The sequence below is a fragment of the Nycticebus coucang genome, chromosome 10 (assembly GCF_027406575.1).
Source record: "Nycticebus coucang isolate mNycCou1 chromosome 10, mNycCou1.pri, whole genome shotgun sequence".
NCBI classification, from domain to species: Eukaryota; Metazoa; Chordata; class Mammalia; order Primates; family Lorisidae; genus Nycticebus; species Nycticebus coucang.
Window position 1 is genome coordinate 20,528,413 of NC_069789.1, and position 9,629 is coordinate 20,538,041.

The following is a 9,629-nucleotide window of genomic DNA, read 5'->3' on the forward strand; positions in this document are numbered from 1 at the left end:
TGAGTCAACAATTCATTGAACATATACATATTTATTGAGCACCCACTACGTGTCGGGTACTTCTCTAGATGCTGGGAACACATCAGTAAATAAAACAGACAAAGATCCTAGACCACATGGAAGGTGAGGGCAGGTGCTATGGAAACCAAATACAGAAAACCCAGAAGAGAGACCAGGGATGCTGGGGCCAGGCAGGTGGGGGTGGTGCCGTAGGCAAGTTCAACAGAGGTCAGGTCAGAGGTCAAGTTCAACCCACTAAGGGGGTAGATCTGCGCAAACACGAGGAGAGGAGGGGTAGCCAGAGTCCTGTCAAAGGGAAGAGAAAGAACAGGTAGGGCAAAGGCCCTAAGGCGGGAGCATGTCCGGCGCGTTGGAGGAATAGTAGAGGCTAGGACAGCTGAACTGGAGTGCAATCAGGCGGGAAGTAGGTCATGAGGGTGGAGGGTCGGGGAGGCAGTGTAATGATTTCTGCTCTTCCTAGGATGAGCGGGAAGCTTCCATAGAGTCCCGAGCAGGTATAATACTACCTACCTTACATTCGCAAAGAATTGCTCTGGTGGTGTTTTGAGGGTAGAAACAATGAGACCAATGCTTTAATCCAGCAGAGACATGGTGGTGTCTCTGGATGACAGCAGAAGAGTTGAGGAGCAGTGTCCAGATTCTGGAGATATTTTGAGAGAGTAAGTGGGATTTCCTGACAGTTCAGATGTAAGGAATCAGAGAAAGAGTGAACCTAAGGGTGATACTACAGTCTGGGGCCTGAACCAGTGGAAGAATGAAGCAATCCCCAGCTGAGATGGGAAGGCTGGGGCTGGAAGAGTTTTGAGTGGGGGTGTTCTTGGGGGACAAGGAGCTCAGGCTGGGGCTTATTGAGTTTGAGATGTCAGTTAGCTTGGTAGGGGTGTCAAGAAGGTATATTTCGAATGTGGGAAATATTTTAGAAAGTCTATAAACAAATATGACTTTTAAGATTTCAGATATAAGCTTCATTCATCAGGGGAACAAAAACGGATGTCAAGCTTCTTGTTTCCCACAAGACGCCTCCTGCATCGAGTGCCGTGGCATTCAGGACAATAGACATTCCTGACTGGGGTGGGCAGGAGAGAGAAGGGAAGTCACCCAGAAGCATGAGAGGAAGCCGATCCAGGGTTAGCAATCCTTGTCCCAGGCAATCAAGGGTGTTGAAGACATGCAAAGAAACTTAATGTTAAAATAAGTATGAAGTAAGTGCTTTATCTGGAGGAAGAATTCACATCTCACATATAGATCTGGAAGTAAAAAAAAGCCTATTACTTTCTATTAGGTTAGCAACATTCTTGCAACTTAATAGTTCACCAGAAGTTAATTGGAGGGCCCCAAAGTAGACTCTATGTAGGTTATTATTCCTCTGAATTAAAAGAAATGCATAGAATGTCCTCCTACCTGCTTACATCAAATTTACTTCATGCTGTAACCAGATTTCTTGGCTAATATCACAAGTCTCAGAAAAAAGACAGGGCTACCACCCGATGCTTAGAGCTTTCATTTATGTAGGTCACTACCCGCAGCCCTTCCTCTCTGAGCTCCAGAATCCCCTGTGTACCTTTTGGTGTCTCTTGTTTTGGATGTATGAAAAAGAATCTCATCAGTTCAGATCTTGGGAATTGCCAGCCAGGGCTGTGAGGTGTTGAGTAGGAAATAACCATGGAATAGGAGGATTACGCTGCGCCACCTTAGTCTGCGCCAAGTTCATAGAGTTCTTCTCAAATGCCAAGCACTGTGGTTGGGAAGCCCTGGAAGAGCTGAGACTTGCCTGGGACAAGCAAGATTTCACATCTTGTTGGAGAAAACTGAGTGCCTTATCAAGGAACCCGCACAGACAGCTCCACGCTCTGACCTGTTTTCTCTCTCGCGCTTGGACTCTTCCCTCTGTTTAGAAAGCCTCTCCATTGACAGCACCAGCAGCATTTGTGATCACTGGCTAGGGGCTGTGGGCATTGAGTAAAGCGAGGACAGCCCATGCCTTCGTGGGCACTAGCAATCTTTTCTGGAAGAAGAGTCTTGATTACTTCATCGTGGCTCTCTCACAAACCACATCATAGCTGTAGCTCCAACCGTACAGCAGGGTGGTAGTCTCTGTCCCCACGAGCCAGCTCAGGACATAGATTTACAGACTCCTAAAAAATATGGGCACATGGTGCCAGGTGTCAGATCACACACATACACACACATACACACACATTCTACGTGAGTATCGAATGTCAGCTGACATTAGCCACCTCACTGCTCTATTTGTAAACTGATTAAAAACAGATCCATTTAACAAACATTACATATATACAGGTTACCTGCTACAATAATGATGGTCTCTTTGAATATCTGTTTCTTCATCATAACATGAGTCCCTTCAAGATGAAGACAGAGCCCTTTCCACTTAATAGCCAACAGCAGGGAAAACTGGTACACGGTGGGTGTCCAGTGAACGTTAATGGACAGCATGGGGAAACAGAGGCACAGGTCTGATCCTAGGGCCCTTATGAGACCAGGTCTTCAAAGGAGCTCAGAATTTCCATTTCCAGGCTAAGTGCTTTTGCCAGAGGAAAGATGAAAGCATATGTTTCAAGCTCTGCAAGATACACAAAGAATTTTTTCTAAGTTTGTTTCTAAGAAGGGGCCAAGGAGCTAGACGTGTTTTTCCCCTGGACCCAGGCTTTTATGCCTGTGCCCAGTGAACACGGCCCATCGCTGGCACAGAGCGCAGTTCTCTCCTCGTCTGCTCAGAACATCACAGCCACGGCTGCTCCCCCAAGGCTGCAGGATAAATGTCAGGGGGGAGGCAGGGCTGCTGCCTTGGCAGACGGCATCTCTCCTTCTGGTGAGGGTCATGCTTTGAAAATATCTCTAATTTTGTTTTCATAGCTCGTTAACCTCTTCCTTCCCAAAACAATGTGATGTTTGTTTTGGGTCCTCCCACAGACAGTATCCTGAGGACCGGCCTGAGGTGGGTGCACAAAAGCATTTTTCCCTTAATCTCATTACAGGGGCTCCTCCGTCTTTAATTCTTCCCAGGGCTCACTTGCTGTGAAGTGATTTCCTCTCTCGGATTTATATTTTTTTCTCTTTGTGAAGCTGGGAGAGCAAATATGTTTGGTTTTGCTGGGAAACAGGGAGAAAAAGTGAAGACAAAGGCTAAGAAAGCAAAACCAAGTGGGACTGCGGTTACTGGGACATCGTCATGTAACAGGAGCGCTCTGTGAAGCTTCTGCTTAGACCAGTGATACCGACTTCTAATTTGAATTAGGATATCACGCAGGGGGCATCTTCTTACCACATCTCTTACCTACCTGAGGCTTATAAAAATGTGTGAACAAAGCAGCCAGTGCTTTGACAGCTGGTCCTGCCCCCGCACTGCTGGTGTCTTATTTCTCCCTCTTCTGCCCCTTAAATGCTGTACATCTGCCTGTTCGGCCACCTTGGCTTGACTTGTAGGAGCATGTGTCATCTCCCAAGTGCTCCCTCTAAGCAGACAAATCCGCATTGAATGTTTGTTCTTATGTGTTAATATTCATTCTCAGCACTTCAAGAAATTTTAACTTCAACCAGCTTGTTCTTAATTTTACAAATACCCCTCTTCACGGCACTATTTCTTTTCCCTTCTGAATTGCTCCATAGATGGTATGTCCAAAAGCAAAACTCCAGCGAGGGCTGCGGGGAAACCAGCAACATCACCCACACCGCCGATCCCCGGGAGCCCGAGCCACCGGGCCCGAGGAACAGGGGCAGGGGCGTCTTCCCGACTGCATGTGGTATTACGGCTGGGTGTCCTACGTATGCCTTGAGCTGCCGCACAAAATGGAAAAACACAGCCTCCCCTTTTTCAGGCCCACATTTCACCTTGTGTCTTAAGTAGAGAAATGGTGTAACGTGGAGTGTGTGCAGCTGGGACCGAGTCCTAGCGTTTTCTCCTATTAGCTAGGAGAATTTTCTCCTAGTTGCTCCCCCTCATCTATAGAATGGGACTGATAATAGTACCCACTCCGTGGGATGCCAGACGGTGTCCTTTCTTCTCTTCTTAAGCATTAATTTGGAAACAAACTAAGAGAGAAGAAATGCAGAACACAGTCCCTGCTCTTTGGTAGCTTAGCATCCGGTGAAACTTACAAATACAGAAGAGAAGACAGGCAGAGCCTGGGCAGCATCTCCCCTGTGCTCACACGTTCCCCCCACTACCGCTCTGTTATGTTTCCATGTACAAACGTCTGTGGGTGAGGGAAGGATTCTGGGAGGCTTTCTGTCCAGGCCCTCCAGTGTCTTATCAATCACCATTAATCTTGGAGGCTCACAGCCCCCACGCCTATTTGCTGAGGAGGAGTGACTCATTCTGACTCAAACACCAATGCTGACAGTTAATTGAATTCCAGAGCTAACGTTTCTTCCTATCTGCAACAATTCTTCACAGCTCAGAGCCCAAGATCGCTCTGAGCAGGACTGGTGTGTTTATGTGTGTGTGTGTGAGAGAGACAGGGAGATGGAGATGGAGAGGGAGAGGGTAAGGGAGTAGCGGCAAGGCCATGTTTACATGTAAGGTTTCATTTTTTCTTTGACTTTCAGGCTTAGAACTTATGCAAACGTGGACCAGGAAAAAATGCACCAGACAGTTATTATGGCTAAACATTGCTATTAGTGACTTCCCGTGGGGCAGGAGGGCACTACCCACGCAGCCTCTCTCTCTCTCTGCAAACCTAGCCAATATAATCTGCAAGCAGCTTTCCCTTATTTTAATAATCCTTTATCTTCCCAGTAATGACCAGGGGCGGTTGCTATTTGCTGACCATCTGGCTGCTGTTTAAAATAGAGAAATTGATCCACGGGCAGAAAATGTTAGTGAGGTGAGACGTATTGCCAGAGTCCCTCCACAGCGGTGTGTATTTCAAGGGGAGAGTGACTGTCAGAGTGAGGAAGCCACTGTTTCCCTGCGGCAGCAAGTGTTGGCTTCTGGGTCGATCGGTTTGATGGAAGTCCGGTTGTCCTGGATTAAAAAGGAAGAAGGTGGTGAATAATGATGGTGGTAGACGATTTCACAAACTGTTTCTGAGAGCACATGCACACAAAGCAAAAATGCTTTTTGGAAGATTCCAAATTTGGCAGTCTGTTCTTGGAAAGACACCGCTGTGTAGGGAGCTGAGGCTCCTTCCAGAAGGCTCTCCAGGAGCCCTGTTTTATGGCAGCGGTTTCTCCTGGTTGCTCACTGACTCATTCTCTCTGGTTCCTGGTTATACAGGATTTACCTGAAGCAAAATGATCACAAAGGCAAACTCCTCCAGGCCATCCACTGTTAAAACACTCTCTGTTCCCAGCTAGGCCCCAGGTCCCGGTGCACAGCCTGCCCAGGCCTGTCTGCCTAGGACCCAGCCCAGGCTGAGAAGTCCTACAGCAGGCAGCAGAAAGAAGCTGAGGCCGGGGAGCCCCTGGGGTGGGGAGGCCAGGCTGTGGGGCCTGGGGGCCCGGAGCTGCCAGGAACTCAGGGATTGTCCCACTCCTTAGTTTAGACAAGTGCCTTTCTGACTGTGGCCCTCAGCATCAGAGAAGGACAAATGTCTACACTGGCAGAAAGCTTAGAGATCTCCATCTCCAACCACCTCTTGTTACAGAAGAAAAATCTGACTCAAACATGATCACAGAAAACAGTCAAAATCAGACCCCTACCTTGACTTATTTTGAGCCCCTGTCAGACCATCCCTCCGCCAACAGTGTGTTGGGGATGGGGAGAGTTTCACACCAACTGGTTTGGTTCAGCAAAATAGGCTTCAAGACTCATCTGTTTGGTAGCATTTTTCTTCCTTTATTCTCCAATGACAGGTTGTGGAAATTTCTGCAAGAGAGATAGGCTTGAGTCTCAGTAGCCAGAGTGCCCGTGGAAGCTTCTGAACACCTTTGGGTCTCTGTTTCTTCCCTGAAAAATCCAGAATAGTAGAATTAGAAGCAGCAGCAAAAATAATAGTAAAAATTCCTGATTTTTTAAAATCTCGGAATTACTGCAAGTGTCTAAGGACACAACAAACAGGAAACCACTGCAAAAGGACAAAGTCCTCAAAGTACCATGTCCCTTTATTGGTGATAATAAGTTCACTGCATTTCAATCTCCTAAAAACAAACAACGCAACTCTGTTTTATCTACTTGTAATGGCCTCACACACACACAGAGCTGTCTCTGACCTTTACGCTCCAGACCACATACTCTTCATGTGCAATCACCAGCTGCTGTGCACGAAGCCCACCCCGTGCCCAGAGCAGAGTTATCAGGAATCAGGACCGAACCGTAGTTCTGTCATTCACCCTTGGTGTGACCTTATCAACTTCCTTACCCCACTTATTTTCAGTTATTCACCTGTAATATGGATCTGATAATCTATAGACGGTGGGGGTTTTGCCTTGGAGAGAATAGATGCTAAATCATTATAACTGCACCCCCATCCTCGCATAACGGTTCGATGAGTGAGTACTGTGTGTGTGAACTTGTTCATGAAGGTGCTAGCCTGGCATTCCAGGCGCTCTGAGGTCTGAGCCTCTCTCCCCAGACCCTGTTACTCCCAGCCACACCCTCCTCCCACTTCTCTCCTGGCATTTCCAGCTCTTCATCTCTGGGGGATCCATACTGACCTCCCTGTGTCCAAATTCTGCCCAGCCCCTGGAGCTGAGCATCTGCTGCTCTGAGCTCTTCCCTGGGCTCTCAGCGGCTGTGGCTCCTCACCTGAATTTCTTTCATATCACCTTTCACCTCCTTGCCCCATGGGTTAGGCATTCACAGACAGGTCTTCTCTCTTGTCTAAAATAAAAACTTCCTGAAGGAACACATAAAAGTGTTGCCTTGGAATAACAGATTGATGTTTGCAGCTGCTCCCGTGATGCTAGTGTCAGCTCTTATAATGTAGGGACCACATCTTATCCACAACTATCATTAAATTAACCAGCACAATTGAGGATTAGAATGACATGGCGCTGAACCAGGTGTTTCAGAGGTGGGCAACAGAGCCTGCGAGGCACATACCTGCCCTTCAGGACCTCACAATCTAGTTGGAAAGGTGACACTAAAAAAACAATAAACAACCCTAAATGTCTGTTGCAAAAGGAAGAGGTGGAAAAAAAATCACATTTGAAAGAAACAAACTATTGATATACTTATTCAGCATTGATGAATTTCAAAAACATTATGTGGATCAAAGGATGCCAGGCACCAAAGAGCATGTGACATTTGATTCTGTGCATCTGGCCGTCTAGTGGAGGGAAGACCATGCCATGATATCAGAAATCAGACCACTGAGGTGCTGGGCTGTCTGGGAGGGAGGAGGAGGATGAAGGAAAAGGACCATGCAGGAACATTCTGAAGGAATGAAGATGTTTTATTCTGATTAAGATGGTGCTTACACAGACACATCTGTCATCAGACTGTACACTTCAACCCAGAGCATCTTATTGAATGTAAATTATACTCCAATTAAGTTGATTAAAAAATGAGTAGAGCATTAAGTAGTACTTTAAAAAGTAAATAACAGTTCCAGACAACCATGGAAGAGCTATGGCAAATCATGGTTAATAGCAAATTGAATTATATACAATGTCAATACATTGTCAATTACATATTGACAATGGCCTTGAAGCTCCAAGGAAGGACCCATCCCTTCTGACCCTGGTGATCTTTAAAGCAGGGATTCAAGAAAGACCTCAAGGATCATTAAAGGAAGGAGGAGTGTGCCCCAGGTGGGGGCATCTCATGCTCCTTTGGAATTTAGCCCAGCACTTGTTAGCCTAGAAGCTAACAAAGCACATAACAAATAATTTAATACATAAATGATCTCCAGAGAATGAGTTATTTCGCCTTCTGTTCAGGAAGTATAGACATGAGCCAAGCCAAGGCCATGCGCGCGCACACACACACACACACACACACACATACACACACATATACACACAAACACATGCGCACATGCGCGCACACACACGCACGCAGGTTTGTGGGCACTTCCCCAAGCTGCCCCTTTCCCCAAGCTGTGTCCTCTGCCTGGAATTCCCTCCTGTATACTTCTATGCCTGCAGAAATCCTGCTCTTTCCTCAAGACACTGCTCTTCTCCCTGGAATCTTTAAGGACCCCGCCCTCCAGACCCTTCAGGCAGGGTTGTCTCTCCCTAGGTCAGGATCCCATAGTGATGAATCCACTCCACTGCTCGGTACTATCCCTCTGCACCCAGGTTAGCAGTCCCCAGCCAGTCTGCGAGCGGTTCCTCACGGAGGCTTTGCCAGGTCACCAGTTACGTTCCTACCTCAAGTCGTACACGTATGCATGGTGGCTCAGGGCCAGCCAGGTTTCATCTGCATCCCAACCTCTTCTAGAACTCGGTGGGACTCTACACTACAGGGTGGCTACAGCCCATGCACTGCTGGCCTGGTGACCTGCAAGAGAAGGTTTCGCTGAGTGCTCCTTTCCATGAACCCAGGGCGCTGCAAATAGCCTGTTGGGCACGTCTATAGGTAACAAAAAGCCCTTCCATGAACCAAATCCTTCTGCCCATTAATTCCTGGCTGCCTTGTGGCAGAAAATCAGAAAAAGGGTGATTGCTTATGGAACTGTAAGAGCTCTAGGGCGGCGCCTGTGGCTCAAGGAGTAGGGTGCCGGTCCCATATGCCGGAGGTGGCGGGTTCAAACCCAGCCCTGGCCAAAAAACCACACACACACACAAAAAAAAAAAGAGCTCTAATGGTGGAAGAATCCAAATGAGCCCCTGGCCCGATAGATAGGGAAACCGAATTTAAAAGGATGAAACTACAGTCTTACTATGGGGACCTTTAAAAAATGAACAGAGAAGTAAAAGGAAACCCTCTGTCCTCCTCTAAACACAGGGGGTGGTGAAGAAAAAAAAATTAAATCAATCAAAGTCACCTGGAACAGAACCCATCAGTAAGGAAAGATATGCTATTTTCGGGCTCTGAAAGGATACTAGTAACAGTCGGGGGGGAAGAGAGCCACATAAAAACTGTACTTGATCAAGGCCTTTTGAAAGCAGATAAAGGTGTGTCTTTCTGCCCGGTGGCCTTGTGCCTTTTCACGGTGCTGAGTCCAGCTGGGTTTGGAGATTGAGGTCTGGGAGTGTGATTGTGTGTGTGTCCCAACTGATACTGGAGTTGTTTGCCTTGAACAATGGGACTTTGTTCCTTTGTGAAATGTGGCCAGCAGTGTAGCTGTTGCTCAGGAAAGGAACAAACACATTAAGGACTTGCTAAAAGTAGAACGGTGTTTTGTGTATTGTACAGTGGTGGTGAAACACAGCTTAGTGAGGCTACAAGGACAGTCAAATTCAACTGTCATGGTGGCGTGCCCTTTTCCTTGCCATTCTGAGGCATGTGCATTGGCCCCGGGTTATATCAAGAAGGTGCTGAGAGCAATTTATCTGTAGCCAGGAAGCAACAGCCTTATATTACTTAAAAATCATTTGCAATTTGCTTTCCCCAGAAAGGAGGATCCATTTGTTGCATTGTGGAGAACAAGAAGGCCCTGAGCCGACCACCCTGGTGGTCACCAGGCACAGTCATGATCGGCACACCTACTGTGTGTTAGCACCATGGTAGGCACTTTTAAGTGCTGTCTGTGTGTTCC